The 12,500-nt window shown below is 31.2% G+C and overlaps 2 long non-coding RNA genes across 10 annotated transcripts in view; one reads left to right on the top strand and one right to left on the bottom strand.

Annotated features, from left to right (window-relative positions):
* LOC147027632 (uncharacterized) overlaps positions 1-235 on the top strand; it is a 2,097-nt gene extending 1,862 nt beyond the window's left edge. Inside the window, exon 2 of the long non-coding RNA XR_015057142.1 lies at positions 1-235. This exon is cut by the window's left edge and continues 866 nt beyond it. This is a non-coding gene — a long non-coding RNA (uncharacterized LOC147027632).
* LOC147027631 (uncharacterized) overlaps positions 1-12,500 on the bottom strand; it is a 170,880-nt gene that overhangs the window by 44,781 nt on the left and 113,599 nt on the right. The window lies entirely within an intron of this gene.

Below are 12,500 nucleotides of genomic sequence, written 5' to 3'. Positions count from 1 at the left end.
TTTTATTTATTTATATTTTGGAGACTTTTGGAGTTGCTATCACTCTTTGGGATCTAAACCTATCGATGTAGTTCTTTGTCGGATGGTGCTTGATGGGAGCAAGATCAAGAAAGTTCTGGGAAGAAAGTGCAGGCTTACTCCCCCTTTCTACGTCATCAAACCTGAAAGCCTTAAAAGACAGAATTGGAAGAAGAAAAAAAAAAAACGTAAAAATATATATATATATAGGTGGAAATCTCATTTTGAAAAAGACTGTGTTGGGTGAGGATTGAGTTGGGGTTGAGATTTTGAATGTGAGGGTTGGGGTTGAGATTTTGAATGTGAGGGTTGGGACACACACACACATACACATCAACAAACAAAAGTTAAGCCTTGACTATTCAGTTGAGGATTCTGTGTTTGGGGTTCACAGATGTAAGAACGTCCACCCCTTGACACACATTATATACTGTTATACACCTCGGACTTGGCCCTCGAGTGTCCACAACGGTGTATAGTAGGAGGGAGTGAAGCGCCAACCTATTGTTCCCATTGCACACACACACACACACAAACAAAAGTTAAGCCTTGACTATTCAGTTGAGGATTCTGTGTTTGGGGTTCACAGATCTAAGAACGTCCCCCTTGACACACATTATATACTGTTATACACCTCGGACTTGGCCCTCGAGTGTCCACAAAGGTGTATTATCTGCTTAGTTTTGTCTTTTGTAATTCCTGTGAATAAAATGAACCTAAAATCTCTTCCCCTTCCAAATCATATATTTTATAAGTCCAAGGAACTGTATCTATTACATCAACAATTTTAAAAAGTTCTTTCGTCCATCGTTCAGTAAAACCCTTTTCAAAATGAGATTTCCACCTATATATTCTTACGATATCACCAACTTTGAACTTAGGTTTTCTGACATTAATCTCTTTTTCATATTTTAATTTTGTAAATGTTTCTGATGGCTTCATATTCGTTGACGTGTGAATCGTGTCATTATACTTATCCACAATATCCTGAATAAAAGATGACCATTGTTGTGAACCGAGTTGTGTGAATTTTTTATATAGTCTCTCTTTTAAGGTACGATTAAAACGTTCAACAACAACTGCCTTCCCTTCATTAAAGGTACTGTATAATGTAATACTGTTATTTTTTAGAAAATTCATAAATGTCTTGTTATAAAACTCTCTACCCTCATCAGTCCACAATTTCTTAGGTTTTCTCTTACTTTTATTAAATATCTGTTGAAAAGCTAACATAAGAGTATTACCTGTTTTGTTTTTTAAAGGGACAACCCACGCATATCTACTCCTCAAATCAATAACGGTTAAAGCATACTTGTACCCCTTATCATTATTGAGTTCAATCAAATCAGCAGACCAGATATAATCAACTTCCTTGGAATAAACTTTCCTTCTCTGAAACTTTGTGAATATTGGTTTATGTAATTCATCAGGTAATTGCTCTTCAGTCTTAATAGCATCATTAGAGCCTATAAGTTTTTTGAATTTCCAAGTCCAAGTTTCAATTTAGCACTAATCATCTTCTTCACGATGAACCTATCAACTTTTTCTCTCAAGGTTGGATTTTGTATCAGAGACAAATTATACAACATTTCTCTATCGGCTTCATGCTTTTCTTCCAACGTTGTGGTATTCCCATAATCAATATCGTGTCTCATGCACACTTCATCAACTCTATTGATTGGTTTACTCCAGGATTTAGGATTGTCTGCCTCATCTAATCTTTTATCCAAGTTTGTGCCTGGACCACAGAAAGAATACCCTGGAAGATGTAATTCCCCTGGTATTCCAGTAGTTGTAAATTTACTTCCTGATAAAAACTTTTGTATATCTCCTCCGAGTTTGTGTTTGGAGATAAATTGATTTTTTTGAACCACACACCGAACATATACCTTTTTGTATAACCCTGTTATTTTTACTTTTAATATATGAAATATTTTTAGTATTAGTTTTCTTTTTACATTTGAGACAATAACTCATTTATTTATGAGAAAAATTTCTGCAGAGTGCAAAAACCTTTTTAGTTTCCAACATGCACATTTGAATCTTAATTTTTAAAACATAAAGAATCCTTAGAAATGCCTTCACTCTCTCCTCCATTTATTTAAGAAAAAACTTGAATTAAAATGAATAGCTTGACGATGCTAATAGTTTTGTTGAAAGTATTGCAAATAGACTTGTTAATTCTTTGTATTCCTTCCTGGTGGGTTGAGTTATTTTCTTTAATACCTCTATTCTTTTTTGAATCTCACTGGTTTCCATACTATAATATTTATTTATTCTCTCTCTCTCCTCCCTCTCTCTCTTCTCCTTTTCCTCCTTCTCTCTCTTCTCTCTTTCCTCCCTCTCTCTATTCTCTCTTTCCTCCTTCTCTCTCTCCTCCTTCTCTCTCTCCTCCTTCTCCTTTTCCTCCTCTTCCCTCTCTTCTTCAACTCCTTCCTCATCCCTTACTATACTTGAATCGTTTACACCCCATAGAATATTATACATATATTCATCAGGATTTCTTGTTATTCCTGTATCCAAAATAATTTTTTTTACAACAGGAAACCAATAAAATTTCTTTTGAATTTCTAAAAGAGCCTTACCTTTTCTTAACCTTATAATTTTTTCATTATTTAACATTCTAATTAAATCTAAAGTTGTCGGTTTATCAACATCAGCATAATGCCAATCTTTTATTGAAAATACCTCATTCTTATGTTGTAGAACATATTTATTAAAATACCGAATACCCTTTTCTTGAAGGTATGCTTGGACACAGAAATGATAATTTTCTTGAAGCCTTCTTGCTGTCATTTATGTATTAGAAATATATGTTAGAATAATATTATGGCACGAAACACCTCCCCATCTTCCCATAGTTAAATCATTTTGTATTTCCTTACTTATTATATATAATCCTGTTTTTTCTGTTTTCATGAGATAAACAAGGGCAAAACCATTATTATATTTACCCTTATTAAATTCTTTTATTTGTTGTTTACTAATCGTAGCCCCACAAAACTCATTCTCAATACCAAGTGGATAATATTCTTCCTTACGAGACTGATTTAATTGTTCCAGGTCTTCGAGGTTAATTTTAAATGACCAATTATACCCTAAATCATTCATATCATACCCCCATTGTTCTATTCTCATACAAACGATACGCCCTTCTTTATAAAAATTTATTTTAATTCGAACTGTGAATTCTGTATGACCTGGAGATAATATCAACACTTCTGTATCTTTGGAATACACAGCCGTTTTATTTAAGTATATATATTGTGATAAATCGTTTAATCTCACCAAGTCATTCGCGTCAGTCGGGCTTGGATAATTTTTTAATTTATAAGCATTTTTCATGTTAATATTTTTGTTTATATTATATTTATGTCGTTCAGCCTGTGCCTTTGTATAATAATTTGATAAATCAATATCCAGTTCTTGAGATACACCAAAGATAGAACCATCTTTACCAACATAAGTCATTTATATTAGATTAAAAATAATATCATAAAATTTTTTATTTTTGTTGAGTTGAAATAACACATATAGACATAATTGACCACAACACTTGGAATTTAATTCTTGGACTTGAAATGTTTGATAAACACCATTCTGTAAGAATTTTATGACTTCAACAGGTGGTGGAAGACCAAAACTATCAAAATAATATTTGTCTTGACTATTAAAAATACAAACCCAATGAGAACCATTCCCATCATTATCTTCTAAGTTCATAATAATATTCTTTGTATGTTTCGACACATTTGTTAATTCATCTCTCATACAAATAACCACATTATGAATTTTTAATTTCTTACAATATTTGGCAAGTTGTAAATTTGATGTTGTATTCTTTCCAAATTCTTTCAACCACTCATCAATGCTCATTTATTTATTAGAAAGATATAATCCATTACCTCTTTTCGTTAATTTTACACCTGCTTGTGCTATAGAAGAAAGCATATCTCCAACTAACAATCTCGCTTTATCAGGCAGACCTTCAAGTTTTTCAGCAAAATCTACAATTACACCACTTCCACTAATTTGTTTCTCCAACTCTTTGTTATGTCTTTCCAATTCTTTTTGAGCCTGGAGTTGAGCCTTCCTTTCGTTGGCAGTTTTGACCGCTGTTGAAATACCACCCGTCAATGCTCCAACCGCACTTAAACCAGCAAATAAAGGAATTAGAAATGGGAGAAATCATCCACTCGTCTCTCTTATTGAATATTTTTTCAACATTGGTTTTGTCATTTTAATTTTAAGTGAGCCAGTGTCATTCAAGATTTTAACCTGTTCTCTTGTGAGCAAAGCATCAATTCTTACTGCTCCTTTTCTCTGAATTGTATTAACGTTAATCGTACAAGGCTTTTGATTTTGAACACAAGATGATAGTTTATGAAGATTGATTTGATTAACATATACCCCAGTTGGTACTTTGCCACTCATTTATTTAACAAAAAATTATGTGAGACTAATCATCACACCATTATCTGTATTAATCTGCAATTCTGTTTCTTCCAAAAGCAAACAATATGTATCAACTTCTTCACTCTCTCCTCTTTCAATGTATAGGGAAGTATCCACTCGATTAGACTTTATAGTTTCTTTTTGAGCGCTCAGGTCAAACGTATAGATTGTATACAAACTTTTAAATGCTGTCATATCCAAAATAGGTTCTTTATTTCCATTACTTTCACACACCTTTTGGTAAGACTTGTATGCTTCAGAAAAATCATTTTTTTCCCAATTAATTTCCAATCTATCTCGTGGATAAAATGTTCCATCTAGAGAAACGCGAAGTTGTTTCACCTTAGCATTATCACTCAATGCATTATTCTTATCAGTCGCAGTATCACCATCTGGCTTTTTAAAAATCATCCACAGATATCGTGGCTTTCCTTCCAGAACACCCAAATTCCACGTGTAAGTAGTTTGATTGAGTTTAACGTGTTGACATCTTCTTTTGAGGTATGATACACTGAGTGGTTTCTTTGAGTTAAGTCTTCGATTCAACATCTCTTCTGTTTTAAGATTAGGAGTATATTCACTGATATACCAACTCATCTCCTCAATTACAAATTTATTCTGATCACCAAAAGCATTACCAACACCAAAAAGCAATCTATTTTCATTATCATTCCTTTGTAGTTGAAATCTAATTTTAAGACCATACAGAACTTTATCATAATCACAAAATCCAAATATACCTTTAAGAGGAACTGCCACAGTAAAACTATTTTCTGCTTTTGTATCATCATTATACATTCCTTTCCTTTGAATATATCCAGGGTCTGTGTTTGTTCCCGTTGACATATCAGGAATAAAACCTTCAACAGACCCCTTTCCCATTCTATCACTGAATGTATAGAGTGTAAATTTCATCATTTCAGATACAGCAGAGACATAATCAACCGCTTCAACTTCTTGTGTTCCAATATACAATCGCACACTATCAAACATTTTCCAGAAGAAATCATTTACAAGTGTAGCGTTTGTGTTATTCCCAGCCTTAGTGAATTTAAATTTACACAACAAGAAACTTTCGGAGAGATTCAAATAGGTTTGTTGATTATTTATTTCAAAACTTTTTGTACCATTTGTATTCCAGTCTGTTCCAGTTATTGCATTTACCTTGAAGTAATCTTCTTTTTTAGTGGAGTTTGAGATAATAATAGTATCATCCAAATCATAGATACTATCAATTGCTTCCATACTTGTATTTATTTAGGAAAAAAGATGTTAAAACTTTTGAAACCCTGATCCAAGTATTTGAATTATTTTCTGTCGTTCTTGGGGGACAACTGAGTTTTACCTTTCTTAATTTCTTTTATTGCTTGTAATTTATGAGATTCTTTCTGAGCATCTTTTATACTCTTTACAGCACCTGCTACATTTCCCACAGCAGAAGCAGTTGAACCAATTAGGTCTTTATGTTTAAGAATAGTTGAACCAATACCCATGAGAGTATCAATTATCCCATCTCCTCTAAATTGATGTCCGACACCCCTTTGTCTCTTAGGTTTATAGTATCCTCTACCAAGATACATACCTTCACCCTTGTAGTACGGGGAAAGGAACATCCCATCCCCTGTAATTATTTTATATTTTCCCAACTCGTGCTTCCTCACAATAACCATCGTATTTATTTATTGAAAAACTTCACGTAGGTGAATTCTGATGGATATAACTTCTCCATTAAAAGAAATCACACGATTATCTTGGTCGGTTATCCTAAAATTTACTCTGTGTGTGGTTTTTCCTGACACAGGTAGATAAACCAAATTTTTAGGCTCCGTATTGAATTTATAACCAATTGGGGTTGAGTATGCGCTGAATGAAAATATTGTATTTGTTTTTAATCCATCATTATAAGCACCATCAATCAAATCACAGTGAATTAACACCGAATTTATTCCTGAGGATATTTGAATGACATTATCACTGTAAAACGTCCCATTAGTTTCAATCTTTTTTGAGGAGAAACCTAATAACTCTCTAAATGAATTATCAATTGTGAAATCAACCTTGTAGTTATTTTTAACTTTAATCGTTGATTTTGAAGTATGTTTTTGAATGTTTATAACAATATTTTTTGGTTCATCACCCTGTTCTTTCATAAGACGAGCAATTTCGGAAGATATTTGAGAAATCTCGTATGCTCCGGGTGAGACTGTTATCGTTTTGTATCCACTTCCCGGATTATAACTAAACTTGTCATTTTTCTCGGTTATATTAAATAAGGTATTATAAGTCTCCATGGACAATAAAGATGCCTCATATTCTTTTGTTGTGTCAAGTTGTAGTGGGTATGGGAATGAAGATGTGTGGTCGCTTGTTGTGAAATTAAAACTCAGGATTGTGCTTCTCATCTTATTTAATATGAGATAAAATGTCTTTATATTGAGATTTATTAATTATTTTCATGTTCATCAACTGGTCTAAAATGGCTGATGCTTCATTAAAACAATTGTTATTTCCAGCCTTCTTACTGCCGAACAACAATAACAGTCTATTAACTAATTGCGATGGGTCATTTGGAAGAAAACTAATACCTGAACCAAGGATACTTAAAGCCTGAATAATGTGTTTCTCCTTCTCATTCTTCCTACTTTTACCAGAAAGAATAACCTTATAATTTAGAGTGTTCAGCAAATCAATATATACTCTATCATCATTATTTTCCATATCCAATGGTTTATCAATATACTTTGATTCATCCCTCACAGTTGAACCTTGTCTTCCATCTTTTGTGAGAAGAAACATTAATCTCGGAGTTAGTTTAACAGGGGGTTGAGCAGAACTTAAGAACCTTAATTCATCATTAAATATCAATACCTTTTCTTGAACAAGATGAAATATTGCTGGTTGTTTTGTTGGAATGAGTCCTGCTTTGGTTTTTGAATCCGCTGAATATTCATTGTTTTGAACAGCATTCACAATATAATCAGGGGGTTGATTAATCTCTTTCAGTTGTTGAAATAAACCTTCATCATCATATTCTAATTCTCCTAAATGCTCTAATTCTTCCTCCGTCATTTGACTGAAATCTTTTAACATTTGAAGCTTTCTAGGAGTATATTCTACTGTGGGAACTGTGGAAACATCTTTCATTTTTTCTTGGGAAGTTTTTAAAAGTGGTTTAAAAATTTTCTCTTGTTTTTTTTCAAATGCTTCTTCGCCCGTTAGTTTCTGTCTGCGTTTCTTCTTTATGTCTTCCTGTTGTTTTACAACTTTTGAAACCAACTCTTGATGTTCCTTAAATCTTCTTGCTCTTTCTTTTGTATCCATTTATTTATTGTAAAATATCATTTAATGAATTGTAAAGATCAACAGGGAAATTTTCCTTTTCTTCATCATTCAAGTAGATGTGTTCAAATAAATCCTTTTCTTTAAATATTTCATCAAATTCTTTATTAACATTAATGCGAGTTGTAATTTCTTCTTCACTAATCCTTGCATCTCTGCTTTTCATACGTTTGTGTTGAGTTTCTTCATCAACATCAAAACTGAATGATAAAATCTTCACTCCGCTCAGATATTTAATAATTTGTCTCGTTCCTTCTGGATTAGTTTCTAATATCCCAACACCACCAGATTTTAGTTTCTTTAACTCACTCTTACAATGTGAATATTTTGTTGTACCAAGAGAAACCTCCTCAAATATTTGTCCTTCATTCCTCAATCGCATATGTTCCTCCACTGAAATATAGTGATAATCTTCACCTTTTACTTCTCCAGGTCTTATTGCTCTAGTTGTTGTTGATACAATGCGTATCACGGGGTGTTTTTTAAGTAAATTTACAATATTCTCATTTGTACTACACAAGAACCTTGATTTATGAAAGTTTTTTCCAGAAGCAGATTTACCCACAAGATTTATAATAATAGTTGTCATTTATATATGTAATTGTTTATAAAACAAAAAATATATCCCTTAATATCTCATCTTGTTTCACAACAATATATTTATATTTTTCAGTCGTGTGCTTCATATAATCCTCAAATTTCTTTTTACTACATAATGTAGAACAATTATCTCTCCAAAAATTATTGATATCTATTGAATTTAACTTGAATAAAATAAAAGTATTAGCATTGTTTCTGATGGAACGACGAGGAAGTTGAAAGTACGATTGACTAAGATAAATACAATTACAAGAAGAATGTCTCCCTCTTGTGTAGTAGCTGTCCATTACCGTTTGGTTTCTCTCATTAACACAATCATCAAAGATAACGAGGTTCTTTTTTGATTTATCCAAATCTTGGGGAGACGGTATATCATCCGTATTATCACTAAGAATACAAGTTATAAGATTTGATTTCTTTTTACATCTCTGTGTATCACAAAATAGTTGAATTATATCTTCAATGTTATAATCATTTAGGTTTTTTTGACGTTTAAATAAACCTATTATATCTTCTTTTTGAAGACCAGCATTAAAACCTTGTGAGAGTAGTTGATACTCTGGTTGAAAACTCGACTTTGTGAAAATTATTAAATTATCATAATCTAAAAAGTTGGGAGTGAGGAGCATTTTTAAAAGTAAGCAGGTTTTTCCACATCCACTTGAACCAACTATGAGACATCTTAATGAATTTGGGAGATTTTTATGGTTGTTAAATTTTATCTTATTTTCCCAAATAGGTAAAAAATCATTCATTTATATATTTGAAAAACAGGTTATTTAATTTATTATTGGCTTTTTTAGAAACTCTATATTTTATCCTAAGTTCAGGTTTAATTTCAAGATAATCCATTATTTTATTTATACAATATCTTGTGTTGATATTTCCCTGAAAATTACATCCATGAATAATATACAACAACAATCCTTTGAACATTTCTCTTATACGTTCAGTTTCTTCCCTTGTAAGGAAAGGTGTGTTATCATCCTCATACTTTACATTCATTTCTCTAATCAATCTTGTAAAGTAATTCATTTTTGGTGTAAATCTAAAAGAATTATTTTCCTTTTTATATTTTTTATTATCATTAATTAGAAGATAATCACAGAATATACATTGTTTATAGGCTTTTGACTCTGTGTTTAATCCCCGTCTTTCACACGCAGGACAATTCTCAAATTTGTCATATGGAGAATCAGGAAAGTCTCGCATATTTATAAAGTAAAACTTTACTTAAACTGAAATTCATCTATACTTTCAGTTGTATATTACCATCGATATCGATATACTTTTTTTCATTATCAGATTCAACGACAACATTTTTTATATTAAAGGTAATTTTAAAATTATCGTTAACTACTATTGAACGAAATGTCATTTCACCTGATATATTAACATCCTTTATTTCATCAGGATTTACATCTTTAGGGTTGTTGAAAAAAATACAAATTTCTCCTTGCATATTACAGATGGTCTTATCTTTTCTTTCTAAAGCTTCATCCATAAGGTTTTTGTTCTTTGATACTTTTTCTTGTTTCATTGCTTTTTCTAGTTTTGAATATATTGCTAGAAGGAGAGGAGAAACTTTTGTTAGAGATACTTTAATTGATGTTCTACCGGTATACTAAAAGCCCTTCCACTGAAGGAAATTGAAGAACTCATATTATTTACCATAATAGTTTTTATCCAATAGTTGTTATATTTATCTTTGTTCAATTTTACATCCTTGACATATTTCTCAGTATCTTTAACAGATGAAGAGATTGATTGAAACTTGTCTTTTGTGTCTTGAAACATTGTATTTATTAAGTGAAAAAGTTGGAGGATAAAATGTTTTTAAGCACAGATTCACCTATAAATTAAACGAAATTTTCATCAAGAAAATTTTAGTTTAAGCAAAGTTTTATTCTATAAATATGGTGAATACAACGTACTGCGATGTTTGTAATCACGAATATAAACATTATAGAAAACACCTCCGAACCAACAAACACACATTTATTCTATTTCATCAAATATCTCCTCTTGAGTTGGAAAGAAAACATTGTGATATCTGTTCAAAGGATGTTTTGAAGAGTCGTTATAATAAACATCTTCAATCACAAAAACACAAGAAAAAATGAGTTTAAAGTAAAGGGAGACTATTATATTGAAAACACTGATGAGGCATTTAAAGGGCATATAAAAATAAGGATTTTTCAATTTGGAGAACCCGGTCCATCATCAATAGCTGAATCAATTGAAATAGTGAAACCCGATGTTGAAAAATTTATTAAAAAGACATTAAAAGAAATGAAAACTTTAAAGTTTTATATGGGAGTGAAAATGAATATGAAAAGACAAGATGAAGAACAAACTCCTTATATGAGAACAGATCTTCATTTTATAACATCATTTCAAGATTTTTTGAATAGTGGGGTTTATGAAGAACTATCAAGACAAGAGGAGGATGTTGATAATACAGTGGTAGGAAGTGGATTCAATATTAAAAAAATCATCTTTTAGATATACACATTCTAAAATCAAACCCTCTTAAAGCTTCTTCTTATATTGAATTACCAAAAGAAATAAAACTAAAGAAGGCAGTTGTTAATATTAAGAACAATGATAATAAATGTTTTCTCTGGTCTGTTCTTGCTCACTTACATCCACCAAAATGTAATTCAGAAAGAGTAAAACAATATATGAAATATGAGAATACCTTGGACATTAAAGATTTTAAATTCCCAATGCCATTAACAGATATTCCTAAATTTGAGAAAAAGAATAATCTTTCTATTAATGTATATGGATTAACGGATACAAACAAAGTTCAAATATTAAAAATTTCAAACAACTATAAAAATGAAGAAACACACATTGACCTTTTATATTTTAGTGTTGGAAAGAATTCACATTACACATACATCAATAATTTATCAAGATTAATCTCTTCTCAGGTATTCAGAACAGCAAACAAAATATATCCTTGTAAGCGATGTCTTAATTCATTTCATACAAAAGAACGATTAGAACAACATTCAAAATATTGTAGTAATCATAAATCAGCTGTAATTACAATGCCTAAACCTGGTGAAAAGATTTATTTTGAAGATTATAATAAATCTATCATGCACCCATTTGTGATATACGCTGATTTTGAATGTATCCTTAAAAAGATAAATACTGCTTCTCCTAATCCAAAAGAACCATATACAAATAAATATCAAAAACATATTCCTTGTGGTTTCTGTTATTATATCAAATCATCTGTTGGAGAAAAGTATAACAAACTTGAACATTATCGTGGAAAAAATGCTTCACAAGAGTTTGTAAAACGATTAGAAAAGGATTGTATAAGACTCACTAAATTAATGAAAGAAACAAATGAACCGATGAAATTAACCAAAGACGAAAAATTAGAATTGAGAATGAACAATATCTGTCATATTTGTGAGGGGGAAATTAAGGAGTCTAAAGTTAGAGACCATTGTCATCTTACTGGTAAATATAGAGGTCCCGCTCATTCCTGTTGTAATCTTAATTATAAATTACCTTCTTTTATTCCAGTCTTTCTTCACAACAGCGCCAACTATGATACACATCTATTTATAAATGAACTTTCAAAAACACCAGGGAATATTTCTGCTATAACAAACACAAGTCAAAAGTATATTTCATTTTCAAAAATGATATTCACAAAACCTTTAACTCGTATTAGGTTTTTAGATTCTTACAAGTTTATGGGAACACCACTAGCCTACCTCGCATCAAATCTAAGCTCCACGGACTCTTTTCCAAATCTTAATTCATTCTTTCCAAAAGAGGAAATTCTCACTCAAGAGGAAATTCAGATTAAAGAGAGAATTCAAAGTAAAGAGGAAACTCTAATTAATGAAGAAATTCTAATTATAAAGAAAATTCGAACTAAAGAGGAAATTCAGATTAAAGATGAAATTCTGATTAAAGAAGGAATTCTTACGAGAGAGGAAATTCAAACAAGGAATGAAATTCAAAGTAAAGAGAAAATTCTTACAAGTAAGGGAATTTATCCTTATGATTATATGGATTCATTTATGAGATTTAAAGAAACACAACTTCCTTCAAAA

This window comes from Eptatretus burgeri, chromosome 4 (genome assembly GCF_056783735.1).
Source record: "Eptatretus burgeri isolate ZD-2024b chromosome 4, Ebu_testis_v1, whole genome shotgun sequence".
In the NCBI taxonomy this organism is placed as follows: domain Eukaryota; kingdom Metazoa; phylum Chordata; class Myxini; order Myxiniformes; family Myxinidae; genus Eptatretus; species Eptatretus burgeri.
The sequence above is the reverse complement of the archived record's forward strand: the minus strand, read 5'-3'. Positions and strand labels throughout refer to the sequence as shown.